Source organism: Lepus europaeus, chromosome 13 (genome assembly GCF_033115175.1).
Source record: "Lepus europaeus isolate LE1 chromosome 13, mLepTim1.pri, whole genome shotgun sequence".
Classification (NCBI taxonomy): domain Eukaryota; kingdom Metazoa; phylum Chordata; class Mammalia; order Lagomorpha; family Leporidae; genus Lepus; species Lepus europaeus.
In genome coordinates, this window is record NC_084839.1 from 96,981,889 (window position 1) to 97,001,648 (window position 19,760).

General features: G+C 42.4%; 1 long non-coding RNA gene across 2 annotated transcripts in view; it reads right to left on the bottom strand.

Annotated features, from left to right (window-relative positions):
• Nucleotides 1–19,760, bottom strand: part of LOC133772919 (uncharacterized) — a 120,631-nt gene that overhangs the window by 67,749 nt on the left and 33,122 nt on the right. The window lies entirely within an intron of this gene.

The following is a 19,760-nucleotide window of genomic DNA, read 5'->3' on the forward strand; positions in this document are numbered from 1 at the left end:
TCCCCCAGTGACTTTGCTCTCCCTTTAGGGATCTCTGAGCTGTCTTGGGGTCCTGGATTTCTGCCAGTCACAAAACACACCCCCAGAACTCCTTCCATGCCACCAAATGCTCTATGATCTCCATCCACACACCGGTCTTTCAAATCCTGAGGTAAGACACAGAATGGGAAATTCTCACAGCAACCTCTGTCACGGGTCTGGCTTCCCTCTAGTTCACCTCCAAGCCCTGGTACCAGGCACCACAACTCCCTACAGACTCTGTGTCCAGGCAACAGTGTACGTGGGTGACAACTCAGCCTCCTGTTTCCCTTCTATGGGCTAAGCCTTGGACTCCAGTGGGTGCATGGGTGACCACCCCCACCCTCTGTTTTCTTATCATCCTGTCGGGCAGCCGTGATCTTGGGGACGCCCGATATCCACTGATGCGACTCTAGAAGTCACCATGGGAGCTGCTTCCTTGCGCGTTCCAGCCGATTCTCCTCTCTGTTGTCTTCTAAGTAATATGGTCCCTCGCAAATTGGCTCCAGACCTCAAACACCAATCCTGACATTTTTATCACTTCTGTGAGTGATCCTGTATGTTCAAGCTTTTTCCTATCTTCCATCTAAACCTTCTTTGTGTACTTCCTGCTTTCCGGCCAAGGGTCTTTTGGCTTCCAAAGTTCCCTCTAGAGGTCAAGGGCCGGACCCCAAACCCAGCTTTCACTGTACCTCCCCCTTCTGCCCAGGAATTCCGACTTTATCTTAGAACCAGACCTTGTCCAAAGTCTACTCCCCTCGTCTTACCAATGATCCTCCCAGAGAAGCAAGGGCAAGTTTGGGAATGGCAGTTTCCCTGCCTTTACCCTCTGGCCCTTGTCATCCAACTGGTCTTTGCCCTGCCCCACCTTATAGAAGGCATTGGACCCTTCACGATATTGGACAGGCGAAGAATTCCTGGAGAAGACCCCAGAGGCACGGGTAATCAGAGATAAAATAAACAAATAGGATTACCTCAAATTGAAGAGTTTCTTTACAGCGAAGGAAACAGTCAGGAAAGTGAAGAGGCAACCAACAGAATGGGAGACGTTATTTGCAAATTACACAACAGATAAAGGATTAACAACTAGAATCTACAAAATGATCAAAAAACACCACAGAATCAAAACAAACAACCCAATAAAAAAAATGGGCCAAGGAACTTAACAGACATTTTTCAAAAGAGGAAATCCAAATGGCCAACAGACACATGAAAAAATGCTCAGGATCCCTAGCCATCAGGGAAATGCAGATCAAAACCACAATGAGGTTTCACCTTACCCCGGTTAGATTGGCTTACATACAGAAATCAACCAACAACAGATGCTGGTGAGGATGTGGGGAAAAAGGGACACTAATCCACTGTTGGTGGGAATGCAAACTGGTAAAGCCACTATGGAAGACAGTTTGGAGAGTCCTCAGAAACCTGAATATAGCACTACCACAGGACCCAGCCATCCCACTCCTTGGAATTTACGCAAATGGAATTAAAGGGGAGAAAAAAAAGAGCCATTTGCACCTCGATATTTGTTGCAGCTCAATTCACAATAGCTAAGACATGGAATCAACCTAAATGTCCATCAACGGCTGACTAGATAAAGAAACTATGGGATATGTACTCTATGGAACACTATACAGCAGTAAAAAAAAAAAAAAAAAAAAAAAATGAAATCCGGGCATTTACAACAAAATGGAGGAAGCTGGAAAACATCATGCTCAGTGAAATAAGCCAGTCCCAAAGGGACAAATATCAAATGTTCTCCCTGATCAATGGCAACTAAACGAGCATCTAAAATGATACCCATTGAAGTGAAATGGACACTATGAGACAATGACATGATCAGCTCTTGTCTTGACTGTTGAAGAACAACTTACTATTTTATTCCTTTTAGTATTTTTGTTGTTGTTGTTGCTAAGTGAAATGGACACTATGAGAGACAATGACAGGATCAGCCCTTGTGTAGACTGTTGAGGAACAACTTACTATTTTATTCCTTTTAGTATCTTTGTTGTGGTGGTTGTTGTTGTTGCTGTTTGTTCTACATAAGACCACTGGTTGAACTCTGTAATCAATGCACAATCATTCTTAGGCGTTTAAAATTAACAGAAAAGTGATCCATGTTAAACATAGGAGTGGGAATAAGAGAGGGAGGAGATATATAGGTTGGCACATGCTCACTCAGACTTACCTCCAATGGTGGAACTAGAAATGTGCCAGGGGATTTCAAATCAATCTCACCAAGGAGGCAGGTACCAATGACAGCACACTTGGTAAAGTGTAAAGTATAAATACACAACCGATCAAAAAGATAGGGTATGTGTCGAAGAGATTTCACAAATAAGACCAGTGTAAGCAAATAATGAAGGATAGAATTAAAAGGGAGAGAATGATCCTGCAGGGGAAGCAGGACACACAGCAGACTCATAGAATGGCAAATGCCCAAAACAGCACTCCTGCCTCAGAATCAACCCTTGGGACATTCGGATCTGGCTAAAAGGTCCATGAGAGTCTCACAGGCATGGAAAGCCATGACATGGTGGCAAAAAACAATCTAAATGAAAGACCCTGGTGAACAAGACCTAAGCAGAAGGAACAGGCCATCAAGGAGAGAGGCGCCTTTCTCTGAAGGGAGGAAAGAACCTCCACTGTGACACGGCCTTGACTAAACAAGTTCAGAGTCGGTGAACTCAAGGGACTTCCATAGCCTAGACAGCTCATAGCAAGAGTCTCGGGTGATTGCTGACGTCATAAATAAGAGTGCCAATTGTTAAATCAACAAGGGGAGTCACTGGGTACATGCTCCACACGTAGGGTCTCTGTCCTTAATGTGTTTTACTATGAAACTTAAAAACACTACTAGTCGAACAATACCCTATACCTTGTGCGGTTGTGTGAGTGCAGCCTGTTGAAATCCTTGCTTAGTATATACTAAGTTGATCTTCAGTATATGAAGGTAATTAAAAATGAAACTCGATAAAGGGCGGGATGGGAGAGGGAGAGGGGAGGGCTACGGAAGGGAGGGAGGTTGGGGGGGAAGCCACAACAATACAAAAGTTGCACTTTGTAAATTCATATTTATGAAATAAAAAATTTAAAAAAAGAAAAGAAATACGCCAGATACAGAACAAAAACAAAAAAAAAGGCATTGGACCTTCTGATAAATGTCTTCATAAGTTGTTATTTAACGGTTGAAATTGCTAAGTTTTCATTTGATATAGTTATTGTCAGTAAGCGATCTGGGACTTGCTCCCTCATTTCTCTGTTTGCTTTAAGATCGGAAAATGACTATTTGAAGGACTCTCCAGATTGGACAGTTTGATCTTTAGATCTTATAAAAGGGATGACTAACATTTTCTGTAATAATAACATGGCCAAAATGAGAGCTTAAATTATGCTTTCACGGCTAGATTTACTTCGCCGTGGGCACAGTAAACAGGAAAAACCTCCCTTTCAGACCAAAGGGAGAGAAAGCGCTTTTTTTTTTAAAGATTTTATTTGTTTATTTGAAAGAGTTACAGAGAGGCAGAGGCAGAGAGAGATAAGTCTTGCATCAGCTGGTTCACTCCCCAGATGACTGCAACAGCTAGTGCTGAGCCAATCCAAAGCCAGGAGCTTCTTCCGGGTCTCCCATGCGGGTGCAGGGGCCCAAGGACTTGGGCCATCTTCTACTGCTTTCCCAGGCCATAGCAGAGAGCTGGATCAGAAGTGGAGCAGCCAGGACTTGAAGCAGCATCCATATGGGGAACTCCGCAAAGCAGGAAGCCCCTGACTGAACTGAAGCCATCTTCTCTCTTCTTTCTATTAGGCTTGATAATGATGTAATCATTGGGTTTGGGTGTTCAAATCATGGCTATCAATGTAAGCAAAATTGTTGTTTCTTGTAAAAAAATGAATTACATGAGGTGACTGGAGAAATAAGAGGGTAATCTTCTAAAATTTGTCTAGAGCAAAATATTATCAGGAACATGAGTAATGAGGAGTTTTATGAGAAAATAGAACAGAAAGAGCATACAGGTGCTTGTTCCCACAAACACCCCGTCTTGCCTTACCAGGAGTGTATGATGAGGATGGCAGGTCCATAGTTAATATTACAGCAGGTGGATTGATGTACAAGCACTGCCATTCTTACAAAGGTTAGGACGTTATACCCCTGCTTGGAAATGTAGACCACAGGAACAAGGCACTCTTACATTAGCCAATGGAATAGGTTTTATAAAAAACACAGCTGTTGGGGTGTGACTTACCTTTAGAAAAATAGGATATAATCATTAGAACTTTATACAATTTTGGCCGGCACCGTGATTCACTTGGCTAATCCTCCGCTTGCGGTGCCTGCACACCGGGTTCTAGTCCCGGTTGGAGCGCCGGATTCTGTCCCAGTTGCTCCTTTTCCAGTTCATATCTCTGCTGTGGCCAGGGAGGGCAGTGGAGGATGGCCCAAGTGCTTGGGCCCTGCACCTGCGTGGGAGACCAGGAGGAAGCACCTGGTTCCTGGCTTTGGATCGGCGCAGGGCGCTGGCCATAGCAGCCATTTGGGGAATGAACCAATGGAAAAGGAAGACCTTTCTCTCTGTCTCTCTCTCTCTCTCTCACTGTCTAACTCTGCCTGTCAAAAAAAAAAAAAAACCTTTATACAGTTTTGACCTTTTAAAATAAATCGATTAACCTATGAAACCTTAGACTTTTGTCTAGCACCTTTAGATAAGGTAAGCAAGTTGCATATAGCTGACGTATCCACTATGAATAGAGAGAAGATAAATGGGGAGGTTACAATGAGGCCGTGAAAGGAAAATGAAGCAAAACAAGCTTCATAGAGAAAGGTTATGCATAGACGATCCCTTGTGATGTGTTCTTTCCCAGAAAGAATAGAGGCATACGAGGAAGAAGGCTTAATGAAAAGTATGTGTAAAAAGACTATGAAATAAAGCTATGAGGAGGAATGACAGAATGATGCTTCCCCTTGCCACCTAAACCTGGTCTCCTTGTGTCCTTTCTAGCTGACACCTCCCTTCCTTCAGGACCCTGGACCTGCCGAGGCCAGACCACGGGACTCTCCTCTAAGAAATCCTCTCACTACTGGTTAATGCCACTCTTAGGGTCATGGGCTGCTATTCTGGTTTTTTTTTTTTTAATGTATTTTATTTATTTGAAAGAGTTACACAGAGAGAGAAGGAGAAGCAGAGACAGAGAGAGAGACAGAGACAGAGAGAGAGGTCCACCGGTTCATTCCCAAATTGGCCACAGTGGCCGGAGCTGCACTAATCCAAAGCCAGGAGCCAGGAGCTTTTTCCAGGTCTCGTATGAGGGAGCAGGGACCCATGGACTTGGGCCATCATCTACAGCTTTCCTAGGCCATAGCAGAGAGCTGGACTGGAAGTGGAATAGCCGCGACTCGAACCAGCGACCATATAGGATGCCCGCACTGTGGGCAGTGGCTTTACCCACTGCACCACAGCGCCAGCCCCCAACCTGTCTTTTACACTACAGGATATGTTTAAGTGTTTACAAGAGGTGATAGTAGAATGAACCAAAGCCTTCACCACCAAGCAGTCAACAAAATGCAGGGACATACTCGGCTCCCCACCCAGGAGACAGTGACTTGAGACACCGTCCCATGCCAGCGGAGAGTAACTTGTCAGCAGAAAGTAGCTCTAAAGACAGATAATCCTCCGTCTACCCTTCCTGGACTTTGGGGATAATGTAATCCCATACAACTCTTGATGTATACATAACAAAAGAGGAGAATGTTAGTAAAATGCAACAGTTTTATCTGTGGTGCGATCTACACCCTGGACACCATCCTAGGCTCTTGCGCCCACATCACCATTGTCGGAAGCCAGGTGACCCCATAGTCCAACCACAGGTGTCAGTTCTACCCCCAACCCTAATGAAATGTGCTGCTCCTACTTCTCTGCCCGCCCCCCGGCAAAGGATTAACAGGATCTGTTCCTGAACATGAGTCTCTCTCTCTCTTGATCTCTCTTACACGCTCCTCCTCTCTTACCCTCTCACCCTCTCCCCTGGCCCGTCAGGCTTCAGCCACCCGACCATAAACCTTCTTAACTCCAGTGTTTGATGTGTTTTGTGGTAGCTTCTCCTTACAAGAGGTTCACTCAATAACTAGTTAGGATCCTGGTAACACTGTTGATTATCCTTATCCTGAAGCTTTCCACAGACCGTGTTCACATACTAAAAATGTTTTAGGCATCACCTAAAAAGACCCTGGACTTTTCAGACTAAGTTTTGGCTTACGCTCATTTTTAAGTACGTGACTGTCCTAGCCCTTTTCCCGCTGCTGTAGTAAGATGCCGTGGGTGGGAAAAATTATGAAGAGTACACGTTTATTTGGCTCATGGTCCTGGAGATGGGGAAGTCCACGACCATGGTGCCAAAACCTGGCAAGGGCATTCATGGTCAAAGGCAAGAGTACAAGAGGGCAAGAGAGCACCTAAGAGATAGGCAAGAGTGCAAGAGAGCAAGAGAGCACCTAAGAGATAAGACAAGGAGGGCAAACACCAATGCTCCCATGATAAACAACCAACACACTCCTGTGATCCTGGCCTTAACTTATACATGAGTTGGAGCCCTCAATGGCTCCCATTAAGCCCCATCTCTTGATTCTATTACAGGCAATTAAGATGAGCATAAATTTTGGAGGGGGCAAACTTTCAGACCGTAACATTCAACCTCTGGCTCCACAAAACTCATGCCCTTCTCACATGCAAAATACATTCCTTCCATCCTAGTAGCCTGGAAAATCTTAACTTCTTCCAACCTGAAGTTGAAAATCTCAGTTAAATCACATGACAGGTGACCCTCATCCTGAAGCCAATGCCCTACAGCTGCGAGCCGATGCAAGCAAATCAAGACATTTCCAAAATAAGAGTGGTGGGACAGGCATAGGACAGACATTCCTCCCCCGAAAAGAAGCAGTAGGCAGGGCAAAAGAGATAACTGGTTCCAGGTAAGTTCAAACTCCACAGCAAAACAGCATTAAATCTTAAAGCTGGAGAACAGCCTCCCTGGATTCATGTACGGAATCCTGGGCACCGGCACACCTATAGCTTTGTTAGGCTCAGTCCACCCAGCAGCTCGCTCGGCTTGGGCCTCATGCCTGCAGCTCTCCCCAAGCCCGTCATCGCACAGTGGTAACCATATGGCTCTGGTGTCTTGGAGGTGACCCCACTCATACAGGTCCCTGAAGCATTGCCTTGGCAGAGGCTGGCTGTGGTGGCTCTATCCCCGAGACAAGTCTCTGTCTGGGCCCTCAGGCTTTCCAGAGCATCCTGTGAAATCCAAGCAGAGGGAGCCATGGACCCACAGTTCTTGCTTTCTGTACGTTGTGGATGTCACCACGGTTTATCAGTTGTACCTTCCATAGCACAGGCCAAGTCATAAGTAGGTCTGAATGAGTCAAGACCGAGACAGCCAAGGAACGCTACACCAGAACACAGGAGGCCCATGGAGGGCACCCAGGCCCCTTCCCTGAGATACTCTGCCCTCCTAGATTGCTTAGCCAGAGCTGGGAGGAGCAGCTGAAGGATCTCTGAAATGCCTCTGAGGTCAGTCTCCCACTGCCTAGATTCGCCCCTGTTCACTTGTCTACTTGGTAGCTGTCACTTGGCCACATCCCTGCTTTGCTCCCCTGAACACACCTTTTCATGTTTTATGTGGCCAGGCTGCAAAATTTCCAAATCTTCTCATTCTACTGCTCTTTTAATTATCAATTCCAACTTAAGTCAGTTCTTCCCACTTGCATCTCACTGTGTGTGGTTAAAAGCAGTCCCATGGTAGACTGAATGCTTCGTTGCTTAGATAATTGTTTACCAGATGCCCTAGTCCATCCGTTTAGTGCTCTGCATCCCACAAGGTCCAAGGACACGGACAAAATTCTGCCAAGATCTTGGCAACAAGGATGGGCTTTACCTCAATTTCTAGTACTTGATTCCCCAGTTCCCCTGAGGTCTCCTCAGATTGGCCTTTGCTGTCCATGATCGTGGCCACTCATGTCATCCTTCAGGACCTCCAGACTTTCCCCATAGCTTTTTCTTCTACTAAGCTGTCACCAGAATGATCCTTAATGCAGCATTGGTGGTCACCTAGGCTTGTTCTGGTCTGAGCTTCCAAATTCTTCCAGTCTCTGCCCATTACCCCCTCCAAAGGTTCTTCCACATTCTGGGGTATAGGTTAAAATAGTGCCACTTCTAGTACCAATTTTCTTCCCTGGTCTATTTTCTTCCAATAGGATACCACTTATTGTAAATTATGAACCATAGAAAAAGATTTGGCTCACCATTGTGGAAGTGCAAGAGAGCAATGCTGAGATCTGATGAGGTCCTTCACACTCTGTCACCTCATGGCAGAAGGCAGAAGAGCAACACAGTGTGAGAGAAGAAAGAGGCTGAACTCCCTCTCTTGGTAACAACCCACTCCCACAAGAATGGTGTTAATCCATTCATGGGGGTGGAGCTCTCATAAGTTAAATACCTCCTATTAGGTCTCCTCTCTTAATACCATTTTATTTAAAAAGGAAAAAGAAAAGATAGATTTATTTATTTATTTGGGAGGCAGAGTTCCAGACCGAGAGAGAGGTCTTCCATCCGTGGGTTCATTCCTCAGATTGTTGGAATGGCTGGAGCTGTGCCAATCTGAAGCCAGGAGCAAGAAGTTTCTTCCGGATCTCTTACGTGGGTGTAGGTACTCAAGCTCTTGGGCCATCTTCTGCTGCTTTCCAAGGAACATTTGCAGGGAGTAGCCTAGACTGGACCCAGCGCCCATATGGGATACAGGAGCTGCAGGCAGGGGCTTTTACCCGCTGCACCACAGAGCCGCCACCTCCCCTTCATTTTTACAGTGATCTACTTTCAGATTACTTTATACTCATAAAATTAACCCTGTGCTAAGTAATGAGTTGAACAAATGGGATGAAGAAAAAAACACTGTTCCTCAGCAGTAGAGACAAGGGCTGTAAACAATCATCGAAGCTCAAAATGTCAGTTTCACTCTTTTGCATTACATTTTTGGTGCTCCATTCGTTACCACAGATCAGGTAAAATAATAGTATTTGTCTTTTGGGGACTGGCTTATTTCACCAAGCATATGGTTTCCGGTTACATCCATTTTGTTGCAAAAGAAAGCATTGCATCCTTTTTTACCAGCTAAGTAGTATACCATAGTGTAAACATACCATAATTTCTTTATCTAGTCATCGGTTGGTGGACATCTGATGGACTCTAATAGAAAAAGTAGACAACATGCAAGAGCAAGTGGTAATCTAAGCAGAGGTGGACATTCTAAAAAAAAGAAAGAAAGAAAGAAAGAGATAATGGAGGGAGCCCGGTGTTGCTGTACAATCTGTTAAGATTCCACCTGTGACGCTGGCATCCCATGGCAGAGCTGGAGTCCCTGCTGCTCTGCTCTGATCTAGCTCTGTGCCAATGCACCCGGGAAGGCAGTGTGGGCCCTGTCACCCACGTGGGAGACCTAGATGGAGTTCCTGGCCCCTGGCTTCTGTCTGACCTAGCCTTGGCTGCTGTGACCATTTGGGCAGTCACCCAGTAGACAGACGACTTCTCTCTCTCTCTCTTTCTCTCTCTGTTTTTCTGCCTATCAAATGAATAAACAAATAAATCTTTTTTTGAAAAAAGAAAATAGTAGAGATCAAAACAATGTAACAGAAATACAGGGATCATTTCATAGGCTCATTGGTAAACTGGACTCAGCTGAGTGAACACTCTCTGAGCTTGAGCACTTGTCAACAGAATCTCCCCACATTAATTTCAGACACCATACCACAGAGCTAGGTCAGATAACACCAGCTGGAATAAATAAAAATGGAAAACAAACCACTACCCCATCCCAAAATTATACTCAGATTGCAGAAAATAAAAAATGGGGGATGGCATGAACCCCAAAAATAGTCAGAGGAAAAAAAAGTATACCTGTAGGGGAGCAAAGATAACAATTACATATGACTTCTCCTTCAACACCAGCCAAGCAAGGAGAAAATGGAATACAAACTTGAAATGTTGAAAGAAAAACCTGACCCATCTGCTATCCTGATCAGTTATACTTCAAGAATGAAAGAGAAATAAGAACTTTCTCAGGCAAATAAAAACCAGAGGAATTTGTTGCCATTAGACCTGCTTCACAAGAAATGTTAAAACAAAGGAAATTAATACAGGTCAGAAACTCAGATCTACATAAAGAAGAGAGAATGAGAGAAGGAATAAATGAATGTAAAAAAATTTATTTTTCCATTTGTCAATCTAACAGATAACAGTTTGTTCAAAACAATACCAATGCTCCACCTGATTGTTATAGTTTGCTCATAGGTGAAATAAATGGCAACAAAGACACAGGGGAAGAGAGAGGAATCAGGACTGTTTTGTGATTGTAAGATATGATATGAAGGTACTTGGCTTTTACAAAGCACCTGTGAAATGGCATCGTATTTTATGAAAGTGAACTGCGAGCACTGGTTGAGTTCCAGCTACTCCATGCTTCCAATCCAGCTTCCTGCTAGTATGCCTGGGAAGGCAATAAAAGATGGCCCAAGTGCTTGGTTCCCATCACCCACATGAGAGACCTGGACTGAACTCCTGGCCCCTGGCTCCTGGCTCCTGACTTTGGCTTGGTCCAACCCTCACCGTTGGCACCATTTAGGGAGTGAACCAGTGGATGAAAGTCTCTCTCTCTCTCTCTCTCTCTCTCTCTCTCTCTCTCTCTCTCTGCCTCTTTCTGTCTCTGTCACTTACATAATTTTTTTAATCTTTTATTTAGAAATATAAATTTCCAAAGTACAGCTTATGGATTACAATTGCTTCCCCCCCCATAACTTCCCACCCACCCGCACCCCTCCCATCTCCCGCTCACTCTCCCTTTCCATTCACATCAAGATTCATTTTCAATTATCTTTATATATATATACATATATATATAAGATCAGTTTAGCATATATTAAGTATACATAATTCTTTATAAAAAATAAAGTGGACATGGATTAGTTGTGAATGTATATTGCAAACTCTGGGGTAGCAACTAAAAGAAAAGCAAAAAAATATAGTTAATACACATAGAAAGGAAAGAAAATCATATGAAATGTGCAGTTGAAACTACAAAAGCCTGAAAAATTGCAAAACATAAAAATAGGAACAAAAAATAAGACCAAGAGAAAGTCAATATGTATGAAGATTCAAGACCCAACTATGCATGGTCTACGAGAAACCCATATGTGTAAAGACACATAGAGAATAAAAATAAAGGGATGGGGAAAGATATACCATGCTAATACAAAAGAAAAGAAAGTTACAATAACTATATTAATTTCAGAGAGAGCTGACTGCAGAGCAAAGAACATTATCAGCGATCAAGGGACTTTACATGATAGGAGGTTAATTCTCTAGGAAGACTTAATAATGCTTCATGTGTTATGTACAAAACAACAAAGCTCCACATTCATGAACTAAACCTGGCAGGATTACAAGGATAAATACATGGAACCACCACCATACTTGAAGACTTCAACAGCTCTGTTTCTCTATCAGAAATGGAGAGATCCAGCAGACAGAAACCCAGTAAGGACATACATAAGCTCAAAACACCGGCAATTAACTGGACATAATGGCCACCTGAACACTACCTCACCTAGTAACAGCAGAGTGCACACTCTCCCCAAGGCCACATGGGGACAGGCTATGCCCGTGCTACAAAACACAGCTCAACACATTCTCTGAAGTACAAATTAGAGAACATATGTCCTCAGACCACAAAGGAATTGGACTAGAAACCAATAACAGAAAGATACCTGGAAAACCAGGAAGTACTTAGAGATGAAACTACACACTGCTAAGTAGCCCTGGGTTAAAGAAGAAATCACAAGAGAGAATTTAAATATTTTGAACTAAGTGAACAGTTTGTCAAAATTTGGGAGAAGCAAAAGCAGTGCTTAAAGGGAAATTTGTAGAATTGAATGCATATAGAAGAAAAGATGAAAGATCTAAGGAAACTAGAAAAAGAAAAAATAATAAATCCAAGGTAAGCAGAAGGAAGAAAAGGAAAAAAAGAGAGAAAGGGAAAAGCAAGGGAACAAAGGGAAAGAAGACAGAATTATTAATATCAGAAATGAAAAAAGGTGCATCACTGCAAATACCTAGATATCAAAAGGACAATAAGGAATATTAAGAATTCTGTATCTACACATTTGATAGCCTAAATAAAATGGTGTGATCCTTTGAAAGAATCAATCATCAAAAACTCACACAAGAAGAAGCAGGTCCTTGTCAAAGAAACTGAATAATTGATAACATTGCCAAACAGAAAACACTGGGCTTTCATGGGTTCACTGGTGAATTCTGCTAAACAGCCACGAAAGAAATCATAGCAAATCTCTTCCAGAAGATGGCAGCAGAGAGAACACTGCCTAGCTCATGCATTTCCTTAATACCAAAACCAGACGAAATATTACAAGAAACTACAAACCAGAATCTCAGGGATCCAAAAATTCTCAGCAAAATACTCACAACTGAATTGAACAAGATTCATCCCAGGTATGCTGGGCTGGTTCAACATTCAAAAACAAACTAATGTAATCTATCACATGAACAAAACCTTGAGGACATGATGCTAAGGGAAACAACCCAGACACAAAAAGATAAATACCATATAATTCCACTTAGACCAGTAGCAGTCAGACTCATAAAAACATAAAGTAGGATGGCAGCTGCCAGCTACTAGGAGGAGGGAAAAATGTGTTATTATTTTTTTGAGATTTATTTGTTTATTTGAAAGGCAGGGTTACAGAGAGGCAGAGGGGGAGAGAGAGAGTGATCTTCCATCCACTGGTTCACTCCCCAGATGGCTGCAATGGCAGGAGCTGGGCCAATCTGAAGCCAGGAGCCAGGAGCTTCTTCCAGGTCTCCCACATGGGTGCAGGGGCCCAAGGACTTGGGCCATCTTCCACTGCTTTCCCAGGCCATAGCAGAGGGCTGGATCAGGAGTGGAGCAGCCAGGACTCGAACCAGCACCCACATAGGATGCCAGCACCACAGGTAGCAGCTTTACCAGCTGCACCACAGCGCCAGCCCCAAAATGTGTTGTTATTTAATGGGTATGGAGTTTCAGTTTGACAAGAGGAAGGTTCTAGAGAGATCTCTGTTGCACAACAATATGAATGCACTCATACTGAACACTACTGAAATGCACACTTAAAAATAGTAAGGGGGTAGGGATTTAGCCCAATGGTTAAGATGCCTGTGTCCCATTTATTGGAGTAGAAGGGTTCAGTGCCTGGCTCCGGCTCTTGACTTCGGGTTCCTGTTAACGCATGTCACTGAAGGCAGCCGTGATGAGGACATGAGAAGGACTTAGTGGTGGAGCATCCTTTATGGCGTTTGTGAAACATAGGAAATAGGGGCAGGCGTGGTGGCACAGCAGACTCAGCAGCAGCTTGGGATGCCCACACCCCACATCAGAGTGCCTGCTTGAGTCCCAGCTCCTCTGCTTCTGATCCGGTTTCCTGCCAATGCATCTTGGAGGCAAGAGATGATGGAGGGTGGGTGGGGTGGGAAGTATCACTATCCTGTGACACACAGAGCAGACCTGGACTGAGTTCCTAGCTCCCAGACGACTCAGGCATATGGGTGAGTGAGCCGGCACTCTCTGGCTTTTGTATGTTCTTTCTCTGTCCCCTATCTCTGGCTCTCAAAAAAAAAAAAGTTTAATTTTTAAATGATTACGATGATAAATCTATGTTATGCATTTTGTTATGTTTTTTTTCCCACACTTAAAGTTTTTCAAAATCATTATAGGAATTAGACCATATATAAAACTGAATGACAATATAGAGCCTTCACATGTTAAAGCTGTGAATCCAGCCAAAACAGTACTTAGAAGAAAGTCTGTAGTATAAAGCATACACATGGGGCCAGCACTTTGGTGTAGCTGTTAAATCCGCTGCCTGCAGTGCCACACAGCATCCTATATGGGCGCTGATTGGAGCCGGCTGCTCCACTTCTAATCCAGCTCTCTGCTATGGCCTGGATAAGTAGTGGAAGATGGCCAGATGCTTGGGCTCCTGAACCCATGTGGAGACCCAGGGGAAGCTCTTGGCTGCTGGTTTTGGATCAGCACAGCTCCAGCCATTGCAGCCTATTGGGGAGTGAACTGGCAGATGGAAGACCTCTCTCTCTCTCTCTCTCTCTCTCTCTCTCTCTCTCTCTCTCCTTTCCTTCTCCTTCTGTGTAACTCTTTCAAATAAAATAAAAAATAAGTCTTTATAATAAGAACATTTAGAAGTTCTCAAAAACAAATTCTTGAACTACAGAAATCCTTATTGGATAGGTAGAAAATTTCTCTCATGAAAATGAAATCTTAAGGAGGAATCAAAATGAAATGAAGAATCTATAGAATATGAAATTGTGATATTGCAGAGAAATCAAAATGAAATGAAGAATTCAATAGATCAAATGACAAACGTATTAGAGAGCCTTAAAAACAGAATCAGTGGAGCAGAAGACAGAATTTCGGACTTAGAAGACAGAGAACAGGAAAGTATACAGTCAAACCAAAGAAAAGAAGAGTAAATTAGAAATATAAAAAATATTGTTGGGAATCTACAGGATACTATTAAGAAAACCCAACATTCAGGTTCTAGCAGTTCCTGAAGGCTTGGAGAGAGAGAAAGGATTAGAAGGCCTTTTAAGTGAGATACTAGCAGAAAACTTCCCGGGTTTGGAGAAGGACAGAGAGATCCTAGAACAGGAAGCTCATAGAACCCCTAATAAACATGACCAAAAGAGATCCTCACCACGACATGTTGTAATCAAACTCACCACAGTGAAACATAAAGAAAAGATCCTAAAATGTGAAAGAGAGAAACGTCAGATTACTCTCAGAGGATCTACAATTAGACTCACAGCTGACTTCTCATCAGAAACCCTATAGGCTAGGAGGGAATGGCGAGATATAGCCCAGGTACTAAGAGAAAAAACTGCCAGCCCAGAATATTATATCCTGCAAAGCTCTCATTTGTGAATGAAGGTGAAATAAAGACCTTTCGTAGCAAACAGAAATTGAAAGAATTTGTTGCCACTTGTCCAGCCCTGCAAAGGATGCTTGAAAGATGTGTTACACACAGAAACACAGAAACACGGTCATCAATATGAATGAAGGTAAAGGAAGAAAACCTCCCAGTAAAAAATCACACGAGTTCAAAGCATATACTAGAAAATATCTTTGGCAAATGGCAGGGCAAAATTACTACTTATCAATAGTCACATTGAATGTTAATGGCCTCAACTCTCCAGTTAAAAGGCACAGACAGGCTGAATGGATTAAGGAACAAAACCCATCTATTTGCTGCTTATAAGAAACACATCTTTCCAACAAAGATGCATGCAGACTGAAAGTGAAAGGTTGGGAAAATATATTCCATGCAAACAGAAACCACAAAAGAGCAGGTGTAGCCATCTTAATATCAGACAAAATAAACTTTAACACAAAAACTGTTAAGAGAGACAAAGAGGGGCACCATATAATGATTAAAGGATCAATTCAACAGGAAGATGTAACTATTACAAATGTATATGCACCTAATTACAGGGCACTGGGTTATTTAAAAGATATGTTAAGTGACTTAAAGGGAGACTAAGACTCCAATACAATATTATTGGGGGACTTCAATACTCCACTTTCAGAAATAGATCAACCGGACAAAAGATCAACAAGGAAACAGCAGATTTAATCGACACTATAGCCCAAATGGATCTAACAGTTATCTACAGAACTTTTCATCCTACACTTAAAGAATTTACATTCTTCTCAGCAGTATATGGAACCTACTCTAGGATCGACCACATACTAGGCCATAAAGCAAGTCTCATCAAATTCAAAAGAATTAGAATCATACAATGCAGCTTCTCAGCCCACAGCAAAATGAAGTTGGAAATTAGCAACTCAGGAATCCCTAGAGCATATGCAAACACATGGAGATTGAACAACATGCTCCTGAATGAACACTGGGTCATAGAAGAAATCAAAAGAGAAATCAAAAACTTTCTGGAAGTAAATGAGGATAACAGCACAACATATCAAAACTTACGGGATATGGTAAAAGCAGTGTTGAGAGGAAAGTTTATAGCAATTGGTGCCTACATCAAGAAATTGGAAAGGCATCAAATAAATAAGCTTTCAATGCATCTCAAGGATCTAGAAAAACTGCAACAAACCAGACCCAAATCTGGTAGGGAGGAGAGAAATAATTAAAATCAGAGAAGAAATCAACAGGATTGAATCCAAAAAAACATTACAAAAAAATCAGCCAAGCGAAGAGCTGGTTTTTTGAAAAAATAAACAAAATTGACACCCCATTGGCCCAACTAACTAAAAAAAGAAAAGACTCAAATCAATAAAATCAGAGATGAAAAAGGAAACATAACAACAGACACCACAGAAATAAAAAGAATCATTAGAAATTACTACAAGGACTTGTATGCCAGCAAACAGGGAAATCTATCAGAAATGGATAGATTCCTGGACACATGCAATCTACCTAAATTGAACCAGGAAGACATAGAAAACCTAAACATACTCATAACTGAGACAGAAATTGAAACAGTAATGAATGCCCTCCCAACAAAAAAAGCCCAGGACCAGATGGATTCACTGCTGAATTCTACCAGACATTTAAAGAAGAACTAACTCCAATTCTTCTCAAACTATTCAGAAAAATTGAAAAAGAGGGAATCCTCCCAAATATGAAGCCAGCATCACCTTAATCCCTTAGCCAGAGAAAGATGAAGCATTGAAAGAAAGTTACAGACCAATATCCCTGATGAACAGACACACAAATCTTCAATAAAATTCTCACCAATAGAATGCAACAACACATCAGAAAGATCATCCACCCAGACCAAGTGGGATTTATCCCTAGTATGCAGGGATGGTTCAACGTTCGCAAAACAATCAACGTGATACACCACATTAACAGACTGCAGAAGAAAAACCATATGATTCTCTCAATAGATGCAGAGAAAGCATTGGATAAAATTCAACACCCTTTCATGATGAAAACTCTAAGCAAACTGGGTATAGAAGGAACATTCCTCAATACAATCAAAGCAATATATGAAAAACCCACGGCCAGCATCCTATTGAATGGGGAAAAGTTGGAAGCATTTCCACTGAGATCTGGTACCAGACAGGGATGCCCACTCTCCCCACTGCTATTCAATATAGTTCTGGAAGTTTTAGCCAGAGCTATTAGGCAAGAAAAAGTAATTAAAGGGATACAAATTGGGAAGGAAGAAGTCAAACTATCCCTCTTTGCAGATGATATGATTCTTTATTTAGAGTAGACTTTGGACCAGACCTGGTTTTAAGATAAGTTCAAATTCCAAGATAAGGCAAGGGAGAGGAAAGTTACCCAGTCCGGGCCAGTCTCTAAGGCCAAATTCGAATTTCATGGCAAAAGCCAAAATGCCTGCTGTTACAAGGACTCGGGTCTGCTATGGGAAATGGAGGCTGCTTTTTACTGTTTCAAAATGGAGTCACTTTGGCTCTTCACTGTCATCCTTTGGCTTCTGGATATTTACCATGTAGCCAGTGGGTTATAGGCCTGGGTTTCCGGGTTTAACTAGTCTTATTGTATAACGCATAAGTTTAGGTTTTTGGGCTTCCAGGTTTTCACCGTGTAGCCTGTGGACACTAGAGCTTTCCTGGGCTCCTGGAACATAACCATCTGCCACATAACCATCTCCCGTCATCTCTAAGTCTCTTTTGGAACATTTTCTGTCTTTTGGCTAGACCTCTGTTTGACCCACATTTGAACTAGCAATACATTTGAACTAGCAATGCCTGGATATTCAGTGTTAGCTGGATGGAGACTTTGTCAGTCCGTCTTTAAAGAATCTGGCTTTTCCAGTCCAAAAAGACAAATATCATTTGTTTTCCCTGATTGGCGACAACTAACTGAGCACCAAAGGGGAAACCTGTTGAAGTGAAATGGGCACTATGAGAAACAGTGACTTGATCAGCTCTTGTCCTGACTATTGATGTACAATGTAAATCTTTATCCATTTTAGTATTTTTTTTGTTCTAGTACTAGTGGTTGTACTCTGTAATTAACACACAATTATTCTTAGGTGTTTAAATTTTAACTGAAAAGTGATCCCTGTTAAATATAAGAGTCGGAATAAGGGGGAGGAGATGTACAATTTGGGACATGCTCAATCGGACTTGCCCCAAATGGTGGAGTTAGAAACGTGCCAGGGGATTCCAATCCAATCCCATCAAGGTGGCATGTACCAATGCCATCTTGCTAGTCAAAGTGATCATCTTCAGTTCACACTGAAGGTCTAAGTGTCAAAAGGATCACATAAACAAGACTAGTGTCTGCTAATACTAACTGATAGAACCAAAAAGGGAGAGAATGATCCATCATGGGAAGCGGGATACACAGCAGACTCATAGAATGGCAGATGTCCTAAATAGCACTCTGGCCTCAGAATCAGCCCTTAAGGCATTTGGATCTGGCTGAAGAGCCCATGAGAGTATTTTAGGCATGGAAAGCCAAGACACTCTGGAAAAAAAAAAAAAGACCTAAATGAAAGATCTCTGTGAGTGAGATCCCAGTGGAAAGAACGGGGCCATCAAAGAAGGAGGTACCTTTCTCTGCAGGGAGGAGAGAACTTCCATTTTGACTATGACCCTGTTGGAATAAGATTGAAGTCGGCGAACTCAAAAGGGTTCCATGACTAGAGCCTAGGGAGATTACTGACGCCATAAACAAGAGTGTCAAATTGTTAAGTCAACAACAGGAATCACTGTGTACTTATGTCTCATGTGGGATCTGTCCTTAATGTGTTGTCCAATGTGAAGTAATGCTATAACTAGTACTGAAACAGTATTTTACACTTTGTGTTTATGTGTGGGTGAAAACTGATGAAATTTTTACTTAGTATACAGTAAATCGATCTTCTGTATATAAAGATAATTGAAAATGAATCTTGATGTGAATGGAATGGGAGAGGGAGCGGGAGATAAGAGGGGTGCGAGTGGGAGGGAAATTATGGGGGGGGGGAACCATTGTAATCCATAAACTGTACTTTGGAAATTTATATTTACTAAATAAATGTTAAAAAAACACAAAATTATAAAAAAGAATTTGTTTTTGAGAACTTCTAAATGCTCTTATCATAAAGATTTATTTATTATTTTATTTGGAAGAGTTACACAGAAACAGACAGAGAGAGAGAGAGAGAGTGGAGAGAGAGAGAGAAAGGGAGGTCTTCTATCTGCCAGTTCACTCCCCAATAGGCTGCAATGGCTAGAGCTGTGCTGATCCGTAGCCAGGAGCCAGGAGCTTCCCCTGGGTCTCCACATGGGTTCAGGAGCCCAAGCATCTGGCCATCTTCCACTACTTATCCAGGCCATAGCAGAGAGCTGGATTAGAAGTGGAGCAGCCGGCTCCAATCAGCGCCCATATAGGATGCTGTGTGGCACTGCAGGCAGCGGATTTAACAGCTACACCAAAGTGCTGGCCCCATGTGTATGCTTTATACTACAGACTTTCTTCTAAGTACTGTTTTGGCTGGATTCACAGCTTTAACATGTGAAGGCTCTATATTGTCATTCAGTTTTATATATGGTCTAATTCCTATAATGATTTGAAAAACTTTAAGTGTGGGAAAAAAAACATAACAAAATGCATAACATAGATTTATCATCGTAATCATTTAAAAATT